Source organism: Cuculus canorus, chromosome 5 (genome assembly GCF_017976375.1).
Source record: "Cuculus canorus isolate bCucCan1 chromosome 5, bCucCan1.pri, whole genome shotgun sequence".
NCBI lineage: Eukaryota > Metazoa > Chordata > Aves > Cuculiformes > Cuculidae > Cuculus > Cuculus canorus.
The window spans coordinates 47,625,109-47,646,957 of record NC_071405.1 but is presented as its reverse complement, the minus strand read 5'-3'; the positions used below and the strand labels follow the sequence as shown (position 1 = coordinate 47,646,957).

Genomic DNA, 21,849 nt, shown 5'->3' with positions numbered 1-21,849 from the left:
CAAATGTATAGCATTTGTAAATGGCCATTAGCAATGGAATATTTTGAGAAAGCCTCTGCAGTGAGTGGGGGGTGCTGCCTGATTGCCCAGTCTATGCAACTGGATGCAAGTTGCATAGAATTAGATGCACAGAGGAGGTTTGCTTGTTTATATATTTAGTAAGTATTTAAAATAGAGAAAGGCTCAGGTTTGAATGCTGGTATTCAGTCTGACATTGCAGATCAACATGGTGTATTAGCAGGAAATTTTTATAATTAAGCAGGGAGGTGAAAGATGGCATTTGGCTGGAGTAGAGGGGTGTAGGACAAGAGGTTTTAATGGATTTTTAGGAAGTGCTTCTGAGAGAAATGGTATGTTTTACACTCCATCACTAAGAAACAGCAGTAACAGCCAGAGAGAGGACATTCTTCTATTGAAGGGGAGCCTAGGAAACTGCTGTATTAAACACCCATGCCCTCCAGATCTCCTAGGAAAATTTTGTGATTTTGTGGTGAATCCTTCAGACTCCCCTAGGACTTCCACGGCAACTGAAGATTTACTTTGACTGACAAACAGTGAGAGAGGATACTGTGGTGTTAGGAGGTTTTTGTTAATGTAATGATAATGCAAATAATTTAAATGTGACGTGTAGGTGATGGGGTTCATAGATTAGCAATGATGTTTAACAGACCCCCAAATGCCTTTGAATTCCTAGAGAAATGGGGTGTGAGGATGTAGAATAAAATGGTGTTTAGAAGAGAGGTCCTTGTTTTCCTGTGGTGAGGAATGCCACTTCCGTCCTCTCTTCTGGCACGACTGTTTATCTTGTAGATAGAGTTTTATTTCTCTTTCTATCCCTTTTCTCCTCCCTCACCTCTGCTCTCATCAGCCTTGGCCTTTACATGTAGAGGTGCCTGACGAAAGTATTAAGTCAGAACTGGGGGAGAAAGAGAGAGAGAGAAAACGCTAATTAAATGAGCCACTGAACAGGCAAGGTGCAGAACTAGATTTACCACTCATTTTCCTTTTGTCTAGCTGCAGTATTCTTAAGGAGGGGAGAATAGGAAGGGATAGGAAAGGTGTTGGTAGAGCTAGATTTTAATATTTTTTTTTTTCTGGCAACATTTCCCCCTTTACAAGCTTCCTGTATGAAGCAATACAAACTAGAGCTCTAACTTCCCCAGATAAATACATACATAAATGTTGGCATCTTCCTTTTTTCCCCTCTTCCTGCATTCACTTGCATCACCACTGTTACTTCATGTGAACTTCCTGAATCTTCTAGCATAATGGAAATGAAACCTTTGTGTGTCCCATGTGCTTCTGCTTGGAGGTGTTATGTCTTAAACATTGGCTACTTTTAAAGAATTGAGATTTTAGGGTGCAATTCTACTCCTAAGGAAACCTCTGGGAAATTTTGTTTGGCCACGTGAATAAATCAGACCCTTTGTGCTGCAGTGTTCAGAAAAAGAAGGAAGCAGGCACAGCAAAAATTGTTCCTTCCAGCTCCAATTACTCTTGTCTTTCTGAGTATAGCTAAATCAGTTTAGTATGAAGTGTTTTAGCCTCATTTATTTCTCTGGGCACATGTTTCCTGGTGGGACATGAAATGAGTAATAAGTTTCTCAGCATCTGAAAATAAGCAAAAAACTGTGTTATCCATTCCTTCATGTATCATTATAAGTGTGTGCTCTATTGTGGGCTACACTTACATCAGCACTTGCTGTAACAGAGCAGCTAAATTTATGTTAAGCTGCTCCTCAGTAATTACTGAAGGAAAAAGAAGCTGGCTAAGGAAAAGGCATCTCCAAGCTTTTACCTGGATTGCTGTCAAGTGAAAACATAAACAGAAAATTTGAGAGAGCAAGTCCAGTTTTTGACAACAGAAAGCTGCCATAGGTGCCTCATTCATTTTGTAAAATAACTAGCAGGAGGATTTTCTTGATGCGATTAAGGAAGAAATGGGAAAATTTAACTACCAGTATGGGCTGAAATAGGCAAACCTTGTCAACATTAAAAAGCTGGGGATGCATGTCTGCTTCTAAAGAGGCAACAGTTTCACACTTCAGTGAATCATTCCCTTAATACAGTAGCCAAAAGACACACAGAACAACCCAGAGTTTAACTAATTCACTCTCAAAGTGGGAATAAGTATAGCATTTTTCAGCCTTTTTACTGGAGCATATGCAGAGCCCAAAGAGCTGATCACAAAATAAGTGACAAAAAAGTCAATCCAAATATCCAGGTAAGTGAGGAGCAACAAAATGCCTCACGCAGAATCAAGAGCTGGCTGTCTCTGCTACTTCCCTTGCATGTGCCTGAGCACAGGTGTATCATTCAACAGCATATGCTAGTCTGGCAGGCTTCTCTTCAAACTATGGACAATCATTTTTGTAATGACCCCAGGCATCTGGGATTTTGGTACTGGAAAGGGAATCATTATGTGTGTATTTAGGCACAAAATGCTTGCAGAGAAAGAAAGAGAATTCTGGAAGGTTCTGTTCCATTTGTTCTAGTTCTTCATCAGAAGGTCAAAGATCATGCATCTCAAACTTCAGATACTCTTGGCAGATGGTAGGTGGTAATGATAGCTAGGCCATGTCTTTCCACATGTCAGGAATGATGTGAGCTAATCTAGGATAGGAGCATGTTCAGTTTGCTGGTGCAGCAAATTTTGTGTCACAGTATCTCCCAGCCTGAAGATTTGACATGAAGATTCTTCTTGTAGCAATATAAGACAGGAAGGTTTTGAATGGTGGTTTGAAGGTTTTGAATTTTTAAATGTGCTTTTGAATTTAAGCACATTTAGAGAGAGCTTGGTGCTGGTGGAAACTCACAAACCAAGCTATCCACAGGTGAAGTTGCAATATATTCAGAAGGAGTGCACTGTGCACAGCAGCAGCATGCAAAGGCCTCGTATCAGTCTTGCCAGTGTGCCTTCATTGTGGTTTGGAGATATCCTTTTATTTCTGATTGCTAGTGAGGGAAAGAGGAGGGAAAGAAGGATGCTGGAATTGGTACTGCTTGTAATCTGGGAGGAAAATTACTCTGAAGATACACAATTAACAATTACCAAGTCATTTCTAGAGTAGTCAAGATGACCGGACTTTTGGGCTACTATTAACAGGTGCCTTCTTTCTGCATCCCCATCTATCCAAAGCTGTATGAAAATCAATGAAAACCAAGCCTCCTTACCTTGTAAAGCATTACCCCACAGGACAAATGAGATGAGAAATATTTGGTAATAGCAGGAGACATGGTGGTCTGGAAAACAGCCTTGCAGTTTGCATGAGTCCAGAGTGAGCAAGAAGCTGCCCTTAGATAGGTTCTTGCATCCATTTCCTGCAATGGCAGAAGATATTGGGGCTTGGCTTGTGACATTTTGGAGTGTTTTTTTTAATGATGTTTTTCAGAAAAGGATATGTGTTATTTAGCTGTGCTATCACGGTTGGTTTTTCTCTTAGGTGACAAAAAGGGGGATGGAAGGGGGGGAGATGAGTGTGCCAGTCGTGTTTTAATTGCATATTCACAAGCTGCAGTATATGGAAGTGAATTGATGCATATTTCATGGTAGGGGGGCCCGGATACTTTGCTATGTGTTAGAAGAAAAGGCAAAAATCAGATGCTTTTGCCTGCACACAATAGAAGAGAACCAGGGTTTACATTTGGTATCCAAGGAAGCAAGAGCAGAATTCTGCAAGGCTTTCTGTTAATTGTCTAAATGTTGCCATAGCAATATATCAGGGCACAAGTTACATGTTTTCCACTTCTGGAGTTAAGCCTTTCTTCCTCCTCTCTGTTTTTCTCTCTCTTAACATACATAACAACTAGAGGTATCTCCACAGAACTTTGCACAGCAGTAGAAAAAGGTGTTTTAATGCTGCTATCTGTTGCATATATCTGTATGTTCTTCCTTGTTATTGGCGAATATGTTGGAAACACAATTAGGATGAAATTGTTGGATAGAAGTGGAACGTGAGGCTCTTGCTATTAGGACATTAAGCATATTACAATATTTTGTGCAGTGATGATATGGTAATTGGATAGCTGCAGGCAAGCAAAGTGTAGCAGTCACTCACAATTAGAAACAGCAATGAACTTCCCAGGTCAGAATCTATTCCTTGGGCAGATTAAAGTGCATTTGAGCTATATTTCAGAACTTCTGTAAATTTAAATACTAACACCACTGTAAGAACTCTTTACATTCTGTTTTCACTGTGCTCAGACAAGATTTACCCTTGCTGCTTGTGTAAGGGTAAGAGGCAACATCAGACCACTGAATGAAATCTCCCAGAGTATTTGTTGCAGAGCTTGTACTTGTTATGTCAGACTGTGGGGGAGCAATATAACGAGGAAACTAGGAGAATTAAAAAAGGAAACCAGTCAACCCCAAACCAAAGCAAAATCTCCAACAAAAAATGTTTTCACATGCAACTAGATAAAGCTTACTCAGAAGTATTGCAAGAAGATAAGTTAAGTGAATGAGTTTTTGTGTGCAAACCAGCAGCAATTCAGAGCGTTTAAGTAATCCTCTTTGTATTTCTGTAAACTCTTTTCAGTTATTTGGCATGTATGGGATTTGTACAGTCCTATGCATTAAAATAATGAGAAGCATGAATGTAGTTTCTTTTCACGTTTATGTGGACAACTGACTTAGAGAACACCTTGGAGTTGGTGCATTTCCTTCACTATGTATTGAAGAATGATTGCTCTAAGGGTGAGACCTAGTCCTGAAAACCAGTGGAAGTAATTTTTGAGAAGTATTAATTTCATTTAGATCTCCAACATATTTTATTTTCACCTACAAACCTTTCTTCACTTTCATGTCAATAATCACTTCACTCATACCATACCATGTTACGTGGGAAATCAAGCCAAGCATATGAAGAGCCTGTTTATCGATGAGGGGCGTGCAAGACGAATAATAAGAGTGCAGATTTCCTCACACTTTTTATTATTGTACTGTAGTCATGACCTTAAGCAAAAGACCGAGTTAAGACTTTAAACAGGCACTAATTCTGTTTGTGTATTTTGAACTTTCTCCAGCATGTTTAAGATGGAAAAAAGTTGGCCAGCTGTGATGGGGACGGGAGGTACTTACCTTACTTATTATGCACTGTGTTACTACGCACTCATCAAATTATTAAAGCCCATCAGATACCGTTGTCTTGACTGAAATTTGAAGTAGGGAGCTGGAGATGAAAATTTCACTATTCTTGGGTCTTCATCAGCTCTAGACCAACATTTTACTTCAGTTTTATTCTCTAAGCCCAACTATTAGTGGACAGGTGGAAGAGGCCAGGATGACAGTATCTCTATAAACTAATAAGTGAGAATTCTATCTTGCAGATAATTAATTAAAAGGATTATTTTGATTTTTATTCACTAATGCCCATTTTCCTGTCCTAATGCAGCACTGCAATATGTATGAGCTAGCTGGTTCTGTAGTAACTCTTCCATGTGACCAGTTTAATTCCTTTTACATTCCTTTGCTTGTTTCTATACCATCCTAGGAGATTCTCAAGACCAGTTTGGATGAGGCTGTGAGCAGCCTGACCTAGTGGAAGGTGTCCCTGCCCACGGCAGGGGGGTTGGAAGTAGATAATCCCTTCCAACCCAAAATATTCTATGATTCTATGAATATCTTCATCAATGACATATACAGTGGGACTGTGTGCACACTCAGCAAGTTTTCAGGTGGCATCAAGCTGAATGGTACATTTAACTTTTCTGAGCAACAGGATGCCACATAGAGGGATATGGACAAGCTTGAGAAGTGAGTCTGTGAACATCATGAAATTCAACAGGGCAAAGTGCAAGTTCCAGCACCTCAGTTGGGGCAGTCCCTGGTATCAATACAGGCTAGGGGATCAAGGAATTGAGAGCAGCCCTGCTGAGAAAGGATGGGGGTTCTGGTGGATAAATAGCTGGACATGAGCCAACAATATGTGCTTGCAGCCAAGAAGGCCAACAGTATTCTGACCTGCATCAAAAGAAATGTGACTAGCAGGTCAAGGGAGGTGATTCTACCACTGTGTTCTGCTCTGGTGAGATTCAACCTGGAGTAGTATATCCAGCTCTGGAGTTCTCAGTACAGGAAAGTCATGTTGGAGTGGGTCCAGAGAGAGCCACAAAAACAATCAGAGGAATGGAACAACCCTCCTATGAAGAAAGGCTGAGAGAGTTGAGGTTGTTCAGCCTGGAGAGGAGAAAGCTCCAGGAAGACCTCATTGGGGCATTTCAATACTTAAAGGGGGCTTATAAGAAAAATTGGGACAAACACTTTTAGCAGGTCCTGTTGTGATAGGACAAGGCTTAATGTCTTTAAACTAAAAGAGGGCAGATTTAAACTAGATAGAAAGAAGAAATTTATCACAATGAGGGTGGTGAGGCACTGGAGCATGTTGCTCAGAGAGGTGGTAGTTGCCCCATCCCTGGAAACATTCAAGGCCAAGTTGGATGGGGCTCTGAGCAAACTAATCTGTTTGAAGACATTCCTGTTCATTGCAGGGGAGTTGGACTATGTGACCATTAAGGGTTCCTTCCAAATCAAACTATTCTATGAATCTGCAACCTGAATAATTTTTTTGAATTAATGCACCATAAACTTTTCAATTTCTAAATGTTCCGTATTCCTTTTGTGGTGCCTGATGACATTCCAAGTATAAATGCTTCTTTTTGATCAGTATATGATGTAATAACTGGTGGGTTCACTAAGTAATCTGGCCTTTGTTACTGCCTCAGGAAAGACTCTATCTGTATTAACAAAGCCAGCTATTTTGTAAACTGTCATATTTTTTGTCTGAATTCTCAGTCATGGCTAGGAGAATTTGGTGACACTGTAATCTGTGTGCCTTACCTTTTCACATCAATTACTGAATATTGTAACAGTTATAATCAAGTTAACAAAAATGTTATGATTTGCCTTTTAAAAGCTACAGAAGAGGATCTACAAAGACAGGAAAGGGTCTTGTTAGGGAAACGTATTTTTCCCTCCCTCACTGCATGTGAGTTTCATCTGAAGTGTGCAAAAAAAAGTATTAAATTCCATGAGTTTCTTTGCCAAAGGGCATACATGTTGTGTTAAGGGTTTTTACTTAGCTGTTTGGTTTTACAATAATTTTCTCTGCCAGTACTCTATTTGCGAGCCCTTATTGGACAGGCAGGTTCTTCTACAAGTGGTTATACATTATTTTTCCAGAGGCAAGCTTTTCTATTTGTTACATCATTTAAAGAGCTGAGGTACATTTTTGTTAGGGTTCTTGAAGACAGAGCTGCTGAAGGGGAAGGATAGTGACCCCATTAGCCTTTCAGGTTGCTCCTATGAAGTGCACAGTCTACTCCTTCAATAAGAGATTTATTATATTTAACGCCCATGTGAATTATGACTGCATATGGTGCAGAGGATAAAAATCCTAATGAATTTCTCTTTTGAACTGGAAAGAGTTCAAAAACACTCACCTTCAGTGAATGTTCATGTTGATATCCCTCTTTCTGTAATGTATATTTCACTGAGTAGCTGGCCCTGAAGACCGAGCTATATACATTAAGTAAAAGCCTGAAGGTATCTATTAAAGACTGCTGAATCAAACCGTGGCAGAAAATGGCATAGTCCTTAAATAACTTTCCATATCATGTAGAAAAAATAATAGTAATTTTTAATGTGGAATTTCAGTTTTGGGGATATGTATGAAAATCTCATGCAGCTGCAGTAAAATGTCATCAAGATGGTCAGAGAACTATACATAATTTTATATCATAAAAGGTATCGCATCTTTTTTATTATCTAGAAAACATTTTCTTGTGGCAAGGATAAAGTTGATTATTGCCTATAGGAAATGAAAGAAAAAAATGCATCCAATGGTGCTGCTTCCAAAAGACCTGTCTTCTAAATTGAGAATAATTATGAGAAAAATTGATTGGAGAGAACATATAAATGGCTGATTCTCTTTGTGGCATGTATTGACATTTATCACTGAGTGACATTAGAATTCGGATGGTACAAAATTGACAAATATTTTATGCTCTCCTAACATAGGTGGAAATGGGTGTATGCAAGATAGTGGGAACTTGAATCCTTTAAAGAGAACATCGCCCCTTTTCAATACTGTAGGGACTACTACTGACCATTCAAATATTACTAACTTTAGGAAGATTAGCATGACGTTAGAAACAAGGTTATATTTCTGTACCTGATATTCTGTGGACCTTGCTTTTGTGCTCCTTTTTGCACCCTTTACTGTACCCTGGGGATTTAAAAAATGGATTCAGTTATCTCACATGCTTGCTTATGTGGGAAAATAATGTTGATGTCATAAGACGCTAACCTGTGCTGAGCTTGCACTAAGAGAACTAGCATGGGTACTGTGTATTAAGTTACATTATACAAAAGCACTGTTAATACTGATTAAGAATGTCTGAATTGTCAGTGTAGTAATCAGAATTTTGAAAATTCATATTTTCCCTTAATTCTCACTCATTATTCCACATCTGTTTCATATAGCATCATCATGGATATTCAAGGAAGGCGGTTACGTATTCCTTACTGCTCCCTTACAGCTCCAACAGAAGACAGTAACTCCCTCTTCTAAGGAAATCTTACCAAATTGATAATCTAGGAAAATTTCCTCATAATCTTTTTGTTTGTACTCTCAGCTTCTCTGGTGTTTTTTTTTTTCACTTTGTGAGGCACCCTTCTCTTGCATATTCCTCATTTTCTTGTGCAATGCTTTATGTTTCATTCCTTACACTTTAAAATATTTTATTCCTTACATTTTCAATCAAATAAGAAATGAATTAAGTGTAGCTAAATTTTTGCATCATCATTCCATTAAGTTATTACAATAGGTGACCATTTGGGAACCAGAAAAACAAAGCATCTAAATCTAGCAGACACTGTCTAAGATGGTCCCTTTCTCTTTTCTCTCTCTCAGTCCCTTCTCCAAATACCTTTGCCGTAGCCTCACCTAACCACTTTTCAAACCATTGACCTACTGTGGGACCAGCCAAATGAGGAGGCTGACGTGGATTCAGTTTGCTTACCAGGAAATCCAGCTTTGTCTGGGCTGCTCCTCACTCCTTGACTAGAGTTCATTTTCGGATGTGGTCTGTCAATAGCCCAACCTCTTCCTGTGGCAGCAGAGTTCAGAAGCTCTTTTTCTTGTGCAAAGCTTCCAAAGAGACCTTAAGTGCCAGAGCTCTCTTGAATATTAGGACTGTTACTAAATAATCATGGCAACTGGGGGAGGGAGGTGTCTGAGGTCTGCAGGCAAGCTAGCAGTTGCCTGTTTCTAACCTCTTTTTAATGAAAAGTTAAAACTTGCAAGTTGCAATTCTGTTCTTGCCAGTTTTTCCATGCAGATGGAGCTACAGACCAGAATGAAGCCTCATTGAAACTAAAGTAAATTCTATATTTAGGAAAAAAATGTACTAGAGGAGCTGTCAGATTAATTTCACTGGCATGAGTTGGTTGACGACTACTTCTAAAGCTATGTCTTCGTATAAGTGTATGTATGTGTGTTTAAGAGGGTAGATTATCCTTGAAAGTTATGGAGTGCGTTTGGCCTTATGGTACATTAAAGTGATGGTTCTTTGCACTGGTGGCTGCATTTCTGAAAAATAGCGGGTAAATTGGATTTTTTATATATTTGGCAAAACACTTGCTTCCCTGTATCTGTCTGTGTAAGAGGATAGAAATCTCCACACGTCAGTCATAGATCTTGGGAGAATTATAACATGGACTGTATGGCAGCTGGGTAAAAAAGTAACTGCTTTGGGAAATATTTAAGAATTAATAAGGTTTTATTTTATTTTTTTTTCAAAACAATTAATGAAAATATCCTCCACTTCTCCCAAGAATCAGAAAAAAATATCACGTCTTTCACCCCTCTACCTTTCAAATGATATCTTTTTAAGGGAAAATGAAATTAAGAGAGACATTTATATATAGTAGAATGGACAGTCTTGTGTACTGTAGTGGTCAGTATTAGAGATTACTTGACTCTGGTCTTTGTGTGGCCTCTGACTTGTCTGAAACAAATCACACAGACTCTATGTGCTCAATTTTACCTATCTGTAACTTAGGAGAAATTACTATTGCATATTGCAGGACAGATCCTTCCACAATTTATGCAGCCAGAGCTCACTATTTGTAAGAGTTTAGACATCAAAACAAGTTTAGTATAATTTAAGAAGTGAGTGTGGGATTTAAAAGAGATTTTGTGAACTTCAGCTTTCAGCTGCACGGAAAGTCCTTGAATAAAAGCCATTTTGTAAGCACAATTCTTGAATAAAAGCCATTTGTAAGCACTCAGTACCAACGTACCTAAAACAGTGTTTCAGTGCAGAAGTAAGAGAGGAAAACAAAGGAGTATGTATATCTTTTATCCTTAAATATTCCATTAATGAAAAAAGTCTGGTGACATAGGCCAAGAACTTCTTTCTTATCCTTCTATTATCACAAAATATTTTTCCTGATCTGCCAGCAATTTCATGATACTACTATTTTTTATTCAGACTCTTAGTGATTTTTTTCCCTTCTGGCTTATTTTACCTCAGGCATAAACTGACTTGAATAAACAAACAAACAAATAAACAAACAGTTCCTTCCTTAAAGTTAAGCAAGATCACAAGCCTGCCAATTCTTACTCTTATGAGTAAATACTTGCAAACAAGAGCTTATTCAAATATCACTTTGATATTCTAGCTCTAACCAAGTGAATAAGGAGTATTCAAGTCAAAACTATTTAGGCTTTTACAAATTTTATACTGAAGTTATTATTCATTTATTTTCAATTTATGCACTGGAATGGTTGCACAGTGCCCAAATCTCTTTTCCCTGGACACTGAAATTTTATCTTCTCTGTCAATGTTGCAGTAGTTCACAAACATTAAAACCATAAATTCCTTTATTTCTTAACTCACAACTTTGGCTGCTTCCATTTGACTTCTTGTGTCAATTTGTTGTGCATTTAGTAGAGAAATCACGTCCCTGTAGAGTTCCATGAATATATAGTTTTCCTTTTTCCTCAAACCCTGGGAACAGTATACTTTGCTGTAGTGGAAGGTTAAGATCAATTCAGTGTCAAAGATCTAGACAGCTAATTGCCAAGCATGGTATATATCTGCAAGTGGCTGTAAGAATTTTGACTGTGTTAAGGGTTAGGACCTGATGCAGCTCACTTTTACTTTTGTGGGAGGTATTTAGTTATGACAATACTTGCTTTGCTGCTTTTTGTTGCATTTTTTTATCTAGTCATAGCAAACATGTACAGAAAGGTATAAAGTCAGCAACTGGAATCATGTATCATTTTTGAAATGGTAATGAATTCCCTGATATCCAATCATTTCCTTTCAACCTAACCTCTACTTATGCAGACACTCATCTCCTCCCTCCTGTGCCAATGAGCAGATAGAGTCTAGGAGAGTATGCAGACTTTGAAATGTGACTCAGAGGTCGAGAGATTCAAAGTCTCAGGAGGAAAACAAAATTCACAGCTAAGAGCAATTTACTGTGACTAACCTGCCCCTGGGAACCTCCCAGCCACCAAAGGGCTTGGTGATGTCTCAGTTTCTCACATTGCCAGTTGACGTGAATTTGCATAGGAAGGCATCTCCTACTGAATTAGAAAGACTCTGCTGAGTAAAAACTGTTTATTTGAGAAAGGCTTTTCAAGAGCAGACCTTTAGCTGAATTTAAGCTTCCTATCACAGTTTCCATTGTTACTGTTTGTATATATGAATCACTATTTATAAATCACAAATTCAGTAAAATTAAATTCAATCAGATGTCTAGGATGGGGCAAAAGTAGTGCTAAATTCCTTCTTCCCCCCCCCCCGCCCCCTTAGAGCTTTCTCTGGAGGCAACAACGCAATTAAGACACTTAGATTGATACCACCAGTGTGTTTGCCTTTGCTTGGAACGTTTAAGTATCTTTTAACAATTATGTTCAACATAGAGTCTTTATCTTTTTGGTTTGAAAGGCACTTTGAATAGTTTTGGTGATTTGCTGAATTGTTTACTGATCTCATAATTATTCAGTTTTTTATTCAGTTTTCCCCCCTTAGCATCATTTCATCCTCTTTCTAAAGTCCTGGAAAAGATTTACTGTAATTCAGAGTTCCTTAGTAAAAATTTTGTGCATTGCTTAAATTCCATGTTGCTGGAGCGATAAGGATAGAAGTTATATTGAGGCACCTTAACAATTCATGAACCAAATAAAGGAGAAATTGGCCACATGGTCAGAATTAATTTCTCACATTGTAGGCAGGAGAGAGTTATGGTGAATTTTGCAACAGACTACTCCCATGGGGTCATATTTTATTAAGCTGGGTAAATTGGATGAGTCGGAACCATGACTCTCTAGGAATTTAAAGAAAATTATTGAGACTTTATCTCCCAAATATACAGTATTTTTATTTTTGGCGTGGGTGTTAGGTTAAGACATGTCTTCATAAACTCCAGTTGATGAAGAGAACAAGGTGATATACTTTTTCGCATTTTGCTTTAGTTTGCATTCCACAACACAGACCTACTTCAGATGTGACTTTCCTACACCCTGTACTCCCTTCCTTTACTCTTCATTCAAAATCCCTGATGGTATTCACCGATTTTCAAATCCATCTGATTTGCCTCTTCTGTAATAACAGAGTTGTTCCACTATTATGATAATAGTGTATGTGCAACAGTGAATTGAAAGTAGAAAGCTAAAGGACTGCTTCAAATTTAGCATGGCAAATTTCCCTCCACCCTCTGAGTCCATAAATGAAAATAATCCTGCTGCAATGCCAAGAAATTAGTATCCTACCACAACTCCAGAATGCTATGAAAACAGAGCATTGCATAACTGTGATTCCACTGAATGGTATCATTATGACTAAAATTATCTAACGTCATGTTGCATTTTTTTCATATCTGGCAGTAATCAGACTATCTCACCATGGTATACAATACGTTTTCTAAACGTGGGTGAAAAACTAGAACGTTCTTCGGAATAAGTATTGCCTTAATACAACAGAAGTGAATAGAAAATGCTGGCTCTAATTAGTGGTATATTCTTGCATTGAAGCATGATCAGCACATCAGTCTTCTCTAGAAAAAAAGTAAAATCATGTTACCAGATGGAAAGTCAATTAAATTGAGCATTTCTCATCCTTCAGAAAGTTGGTGCCAAAGTAGCCTTGTTGCATAAGGAAAACAATTTATTTCAATCTGTTCACCTTACTACCTTCTTTACATAAGCATTTTTCAGCTTGCTTACTTTTCTGTTAGGAAGCATGTAGATGGTGCTTCCTAAGGCATTCAAGGCCAGATTGGATGGGGCCTTGGGCAGCCTGATCTAATGGGATGTGTCCCTGCCCATGGCAGGAGGGTTGGACCTAGATGATCTTTAAAGGTCCCTTCCAACTCATACTATTCTATGATTCTATGTATTTTTAAAATGCCAATCTGCAATGTTTTGAAAGAGCTGAAATAAAAGGGCACACTATTTTTGAACTGTAAATTCCCTTTTAAAGTTCATTGCATTTTGCCTCGCACTACCAATAAACTTTCCAAAACAGTGTAAGTTGCTATTCCTAGTAAGTTTTATTCTTATTGAATAAATGTAAGTGAGATTTCAGTAAATAAGAGACAGTTGTTATGCACTATGACAAAAAGTAAAAAAGGATGGTCGGGGTCCAATACTCTTCAAAGTATCTCCATAGCTGCAGGTCACACTGACTTTACATTTTGTAACATCATTAAAAACTATTGACTCCTAACATAAAATAAATAATGTATTTCATCAGACCTGTCTTTCAAATAAAAAAAGAATTAGTGTATCTTGATTATATGTTAGCCTTTTCAAAGACTATGTTGCTAGATTATATGTCAATGTGCTTTAGTAAACTAGAAGATCACTATCACATTGCATTCCTATTTATACAGGCTATGCAAACACTTATTAAATAGAATTGATAAAAGTAGTTTAACTGTGCAATTGCATTTATTGCTAGATTCAGACTATATATATACAATAAGGTAACCCGAGTCCAGTCCTACCATACAGGAATGTATCTGGGTGGCATGCACAGCATTTCCATGATATGCTTTATCTTTATTCTTTACCTGATTCTTTCATAAAGTCTACTTTAATTTTGCTAAGATTCGAGTATTACAGAGAACATACATATTACATGACTTGTTGTGTTGGTAGTTCTCTGCCTTGCACTGAGCAAAATCTAGCATCATTTAATATCAAATGTGCAATCAGGAAGAAATTGCAATGTCCCAGAGCTGACCAAGAAAATTAAATCAAAATCTGTGGAGTAATTGTTCTCGTTATTTGCATGGACTATCTAGGTCCAAAAAGGGAGCTTGATCCGTTAAAAGAACCATTTCCCCCTTTCCTCCATCATCCTCCAAAGGTATTTAATACAGTGGTAATTCTTAGAAAACTTGCCATTTGCTGAAATTGTTTTTCCTTGTAGCTTCTGCTGCTGTTCTGAGTGGCTGTGCATATAAACCAGACTGGAGGTTTTGTGGAGTTATCAAGATGCAGTAACCCAGAGATGCTAATATTAAAGGGCGCTTTTTTCCTAAAAGGCAAACATTTCATGCTTGCTTCTGTGTAGAGCACTATAAACACAGTAAAATTTAGTACTGGTGTTGCATGTATTGTCAATACATGTTATTTGGCTAGAAAACTATTGTTAATGAATAACAAATAGAGTAACAAAAAAATATACTTAAAATAGTAGTTGTGTATTTACAAATATGAAAAAGTGTATCAAAAAGCCATAAAACGACCATAAAACTCATACTTGTATGAATCACCCAGCATGAAAATTCAAATTATTCTATTGTGCATGACTTTACAGTATAGATGGGAGTAAATTTAAAGCCAGAGTGAACTTATTCAACTTTTTCAGTAGGGGAAGAAATATCCAGGAAGAATCCCAGCAAGGGAATTTAGTTGCAGTTCCAACTCAGACAATACCTTAATCCATAAAGAAAACAATTTATTTCCATCTGTTCATCTTACTACCTCTTTTGTATAAGAATTTTTCAGCTTACTTTTGTGTTAGGAAGCAGTACTAAGACTCTTTCTTCTACTCATTTCCTTTATCATCCTTACTGAAAGGGAATAATCTAAAGATTCCATGATCTGGGTATGACCTGGAGGAGTCAGGATGTTTCACTAGATCAGGACTAGATCTCTCCATCATGTAGGACTGAGCCATACAAGGGAAATGCAAGTTGCTATAATAAGCCAAGTGCAAAATTGGATTACAAAGCCATTAGAGGCTGTAGTGGTTCAGCACCTTTTAGGCCCTTGGGAAAGATTATTGAACAAATGAAAATGGTTTTAGAACTAAGGATTCTCTTATTTCCAAATAGTAATTATTATTTTTTGACTTCTAATTATTGTACATAATATTGGATTATGTCACATATAAAATCTATTTATAACACCTATAAAAGTAGATCTGTGCCTATCTAAAGCATTAAATTATAATGTTGTTCCCCTCTTACTTCTGTAAGTTGGAAGTATAGGTACCAAAAAGCTGTTTCTTTTCTTCCTCTTTCCTGAGATTTCTGGATGTCTTTTTAAACCTAGGTGACTAAAAGGACCCTTCAAATAACTGAAAATTTTTGCATTTCTACTTATTTATTTATTCATATTTTAGGTTATTAATTGATTTTATTATGTATTTAAGAGAAAATATTTGTGAATATGTGAATGTGCAAGAGTTTCTACTGTTATAATTTCATAGAATCAAGAAAATATTAGTTAGAAGGGACCACTGAAAATCATCAAGACCATTTGTCCACCCGAAGCGGGGCTATCAACAGCACTGCAACAAATGAGGCCTTGTTTTGCCTGGTTCAGTTGTAAAGTCTTTCAAGAATATATGTTCCTCAGCCCCTCTCAGTCCTGTGCTGCCTCACTCTTCTAAGGGAGAAGGTTTTTCCTAATGTCCAGTCTTAAATACGATCCTGCAATTTCTGGCTGTTGCCTGTATCTTAATCCATCACTCCTGAAAAGCATTTACTGTGGTCATCTTTGTAATCCCTTTAAAGGACTGCAGGCTGCCAACAGAGCAGTGCCTTGTAACCTCCTCTCTACCGGACAAACCCAGCCCTATTCCCTCAACCTGTCCTCCTAGAAACATGCTCTAGACCCTGATGGTCCTGATAGCCTTCCTCTAATCTGTCTTCAGTTTCTCCACATTCTTCTTGAAATCTGGGGCCCAAAACTTGATCCAGTATTTTAGATGCAGCCTCACCAAAGCCAAGTAGAGAAGGGCAATTAATAACTTCCCTTGATGTGCTGGCCGTTTAGCAAGCTTGGGGTAACAGTGGAGAGTGCTTAGTTAGAGTGCTTGTGTTCGACCTGGTATCCAGTATGACCTCCAGGTTCTTTCCCTCGTGGCTGCTACTCAGCTTGTCAAATTTCAGCCTGTACTGAGCCATGGTGATTGCATATGTTTGCACTTGTGGAACTTCAAGACATTTCTGTTGACTCAGTCCCTAAGTTTTTCAGAATCCTCTTCTTTCAGGAGATGAAATAAGTGGTGGCATTTGAAGATATGGCTCTGGGTTTAGATTGCTTCTTTCTAGATTCAATAAATTAGAGTTCACTAATCTGTGACTTTCTAATATATTATTTTCTCTGTGTTAATAGAGAATATTATTACTATTCCTTAGTAGAATCACATAACTTTCTCTACTTTGCAGTCGTATGACAAAGATAAATATATTCAGTATTTTTATATGACTGACCATTCAAACAGTAAGCATAACATCAATGGTAATTCTTATTGAGACTCTTCAACTCTTGGCAGAAGTTGAGTGTCAGGACATGGCCTATAAGAAGGACTTATTATAAAACAGCTTTCTGAAGAGCTCTCCATATGCTGTAAAGAGAGAAAAAAAAATCTTTTTCGTAGAATAAAATATGGCATTTTCAGAAAAAAATCCTCCTGGATCTACACATTATAGGTAGAAAGTATCATTGTGCCTTATGCTTCCTATAATTACCCTAACATGAGCCTGGGTGAAGAGAATAATTTCTTATTTAACAGCCCCTGCCAAATTATTGAGCCTTTGAGAAAAGTTAGGGTAAATAATTCATTTTTCTGAGGCAATCCTTCACTTATCTCACAATACCTATCCCAAGAGTTAGTAATGGTTCTGTGAATTAATAAGAAAACCACCAAATTCTATTTAAGCAAAATAGACTGACTCATCTTATCTATTCTTTGTATCTTCAGGTAAAGTACAGTTCCTATCTCTTAATGTGAACACTCACATTAGTTCTGTCTTGCTGTCCTTTCTACAAAATTCTATCATGTAGATGCATCAGGTTTTGTCATATCAGGCATGGAAAGTATGAGGAAAGATAACTAGCATCTCTAAATTTACTGTGGTTTTTTTCAAGCATTTGACTCACAGTTTTTCTGAAGTGCACTGGGCTGCAGTGGAAGAAACAGCACCAAAGTTTATCAAATGACAAATTAGTTCATATAGCCTAGTACATCAGAATGTACTTTTTGAATAGCAAGTGAATGCTTCTACCTCTGTTGCAATGTTATTAAAAGGTGCATGTTACAATATTTGACTGTTTCTTCCTCCCCAAACAGCAGAAATGTATAGATTAAAGCTAAATAAAACATTTACTAATTTCATGTCAAGTTCTGTGGCTAGTTTAATTTTTTAAGTAAGACTTCTTCACATTTATCAGAAAGAAATGTATTATGACTGAGTTTTGTTCTGCTTGTATCTGAGTTTCCTTTCATTGCATTAGGAATAAGCAAACCCAAACTGTAAAATCTTCTTAGAATTCAAACAAGATTAGTGCTTAGCAGAGACTAACATTACTTTGATAATATTGTGTGTGATATTTTTTTCCAGACTTGGTTCAGTACATGTAGCTTTTCAAGGATACACAGGTAGCTTCTATTCCAAGTACTTTTTGTAAATTCTTCCCTCCACAGTTCCTGCTCCATGCAGTTTCCTCTGACACAAAGTATCAGTCAGCCATGAGTTTATAGTGCTACCTGTTATTGTACAGCATGCAGCTCAGTCCCAGGTATGCAAAACTAGTGCTATTGCACTCTCAACTGTCTTAAGTGCAGTCTGCCAATAGTTGGTTTTCAAGAGTAATGTGGTAAAGTGTGTGTGTGACAGAGAGTGAAACAGATAAGTTTAAATCATACTGTCAGCAATCAATAAAAAAAATATTTTCCTAGGGTTGAAACAGCATGGACAGTAAGAGCTTGTAAGAATTTAAAAAGACACCAAAAATAAACCCAGTAAAGACAGTAAAGGCTCTTAGATAACCCCTTATTAACTGTTTTGTTACAGACCACGAGTAAAATGAAAGTTAGGTAAACTGAATAAAATGTGAAGATATTTTTTAATATTATTTGATTTATTTTTTATGTTTGTCATTTTGCTGAATGACACAAAATCCCGTTGTGTTAGATTGAGTATAGGAAAGAGTGTTGAGGGATCTGAGATATGAAGGTCTTATATTTCAGACACTTGTTGCAAGATACTCTGAAAGTAGATAATGATGTTTGCATTGAAAAAAATGATAATATAAGCATTTCGTTAAGTGAAATGAATTAACTTCATTAAAGAGTTTCAAGAGTGATACCATTAGAGAAGAATCTAAATATTAGAAGCTATTGAAAGAAAATGTGGTATTAGCACAGTAGTGACTATCTTTGTATTTTTCCTCCCATTGCCTTTGACATTTGAAAGTGTTTCAAAATGATGTGTTGAGAAATATATGAATATGACTAAAAAAATCCTAGAAATTCATCACACATCCCCTTTAGCAGATATAGAGTATTTCGACAAAAATTTACTGATAACAGATATTTCTGATATTTAAAATACAGTTTCCTAGTAAAGGCAAAATTGTTTTGATTTTTTTAACAAGTATTTATTTTCTTCTGGCATCAAAAGCTTTTGACTTAGCATTGTGTTCACATTAAATCTTTTCTATAAAATGCTTGCAGACATGTAGGCTTTTCATTCACTTTGGAAGAGCCTTAGTCTGCTCTTTGTGAATGATCTTTATATGTGGATGTAAGGATGTGGTAAACAGTACTTACCATTTTCTCCAGCCCAAATATTTCTTCATCCATTCATCTGCTTTTTTATAAGGTCACCGAGATACTATTGTAATAGGTGACCTCATAAAAATCATATGGTTATAGATAGCTAGATTTTAAAAGAGAAATGTTGAAGTTGTGTGGCCAGATGTTGCTTTATATAGGTTTTCAGATATGAAGAACCCAATATGAAAACATTAGGGTAAACATACTGTTTATACAAATTTCTCCTTTAAAGCAGAAGGAAAAGGCAGGGAAATGAGGTCACATGTATTTTGACAGCACTTTTAAAAAAGGAAGCGGAACAGAGAAAGAAGACAAAAGAGATGTAAGAATGTAGTGCTGCTCCAGAATGATTGACTAGAAGTAATCTCAAAGACAAAAAGGTGACATATAGGTGATTTAGCCTACTGTGTGCTCAGTATACAATAGTGTCTTGCTGTCTCATGCTTTGTCTACTCTAGTACCAAATGTTCTCGCCTTACAGAATTATGTTTCTGATAGATTTCGGTCTCATGAAATGTTTTGCTACTGTTCAGCTTATTATGTTCATGGTATTATATTGCTGTTTTCTTGAAGTTTCATTCTCCTTGAAATGATCCATAATCTTCAGATATTAATAAAATCTTGTCTTTTTATTTAACCATGTTTGACTGATCTCCTAAAATAAGTTTTTCTTATCACTCTTCCATCTCTGGATATACTGTTTCTCTTTAATATTTTGGTTACAAGATTGCTAGACTTAGGGTGGTTTTGCACCAATGATTGCATGAGACTCCTGTATGCTATATGGTGAAGATGATGGACTAGGCTAGTCTAAAGTATATTGCTAAAATTTTATGGTCATCCAATATTGCTTTTAATCCAATATTCCTTCAAGTGCAACAAACATACATGACCAAGACTGTGGTGGCTGACAGTATCTCCTCCTCAGAGACAATAATGTCTTGTCAGAGGAGAAAAGCGAGGGCAAGGGACAGTTATTTGGTCTCCTTCTCAAGCAAAAAAAAAAAAATGCTGAATTTGAGATAAGCTTTAGTTTTTTCAATTAGCTTTACAACGTATTTCTATACAGGTACTTCTCAGTGTGACTATCATTAATACAGCATAAATGAGATTCGGTATATCTGGTTTAGGAATGCATATTTATTTTCAAGCTAGACGTTTTAAAGTTATTTAAAGTTTCTTGCCTGTTCAATGTAATTTTGATTAATTTAAATACAAAATAATGTGGGTAACAGCATAATAAAACTTAGCAATTCTGTAGAATTCCATTTATGAAATACTTTATAGGTATTCTCTAATTATGATCGTGAAACTTCTTGAAATTGGTTAAAAATCTACCATCATTTTTTGAAGGAGTGAATTGACCTACTTTCTTTAATGGTCTGTGTTGCATGTGTTCCTATATAAGTAACCAAGTTTAAATTCCTGTAAAGTCTGAATTTACGAATGCTGATGATACATAACTTTTCACTCACTGGGAGTTCAGAAACCCTGAAGTTCAGGCCATAGGATTTCCATCACGGGGTACCCAAAATCAGAACTTAACTAAAGTGCCTTAATTAATTAATTTTTTTAAAAATCCCAACCAACCAACTAAAACAAACAAACAGACAAAACTTTTGGCTATAATTCAGCCCTTCGGACTGTAGACTTGCAGCACAGCACAGCACCAGGGTAAGATTACAGGTAGTTCATTTATTATATCACATTTTTAATATGATGAGGATTTTATGCGTTCAGATGAAGAGTAGTCATTGTGAGGCTAATTAGCTTAAGCTGCAGTGTTTTTTCTTATGGCAGTATCTGTAATGTGATAGTTACTTTCCAGAAGGAAACAACAAATTCAGTCTTTGCCAAAAAAATGGTGTAATGCAGATATTATCTATTCAGTACGTTGCAAAAGAAGGACAAAATGTTAATATTTTTTATTTCACAGACAACTAAGAGAAGAATCAAATTTATCAATGTAATAGACAAGTGACCCAAGAATATGTTATGCATGCATATTCAAAGTGTTGTGCTGCCATCCAGAGGGACCTTGAAGGGCTAGAGAAACGAGTTGACAGGAACCTCATGGATTCAACACAGAGAACGGTAAAGCCGTGCACCTGGGGAGGAACAACCCCATGCCTCAGTGCAGGGCTGCTGGGGACTCGAGTGGGGGATTTGAAACAGACTTCCAGAGGTCCCTTCCAACTCAACCATTCCATGATTTTGTGATACTCCTATGCAATGTGTAAGCACTATATTCATGAAAGTACTATGACCCAAATTTCACTGATTTTTTCATGGAACTCACAATGACTATTATCATCAGGTCAGGTATTTCATGTCAGTTGATGACCATCTGGAGCAGCTGAAACTGTAAGTATATTTAACCAGTAACAGTGAAGAATGGCCAATTAAAACTCATTATTGGTGTTAGAAACTGTCATAATTAATTGAAATTTTAAAAGTACTTTTTTCCTTTGTTTTTTAAATATTCTGTATCTCACAACCTTACCTTGCTGTACAAAACGTATGTACAAAAATAAAGAAGATAGTAGAAAAACATGTTTTGTATGTTCAGTGTTGCAATACATTTATAATGGGCTATGTTCTATAAAGCAGCATTACCACATGAAGCAGTAGGTGATGGGTTACTAACATAATGTATGTATCTAAATAAACCAAGGATGCTAATTATTCCATTAGTGTTACAGTTTGAATTAATGCCTTTCCAGCAGACCAATAATCAGTAGGTGAGAATGGTTGGCA

At 36.8% G+C, this 21,849-nt stretch overlaps 1 protein-coding gene across 21 annotated transcripts in view; it reads left to right on the top strand.

The window, feature by feature from the left end:
* The window catches only part of LRRC4C (leucine rich repeat containing 4C), a 529,117-nt gene that overhangs the window by 400,044 nt on the left and 107,224 nt on the right, over positions 1–21,849 (top strand). The window lies entirely within an intron of this gene.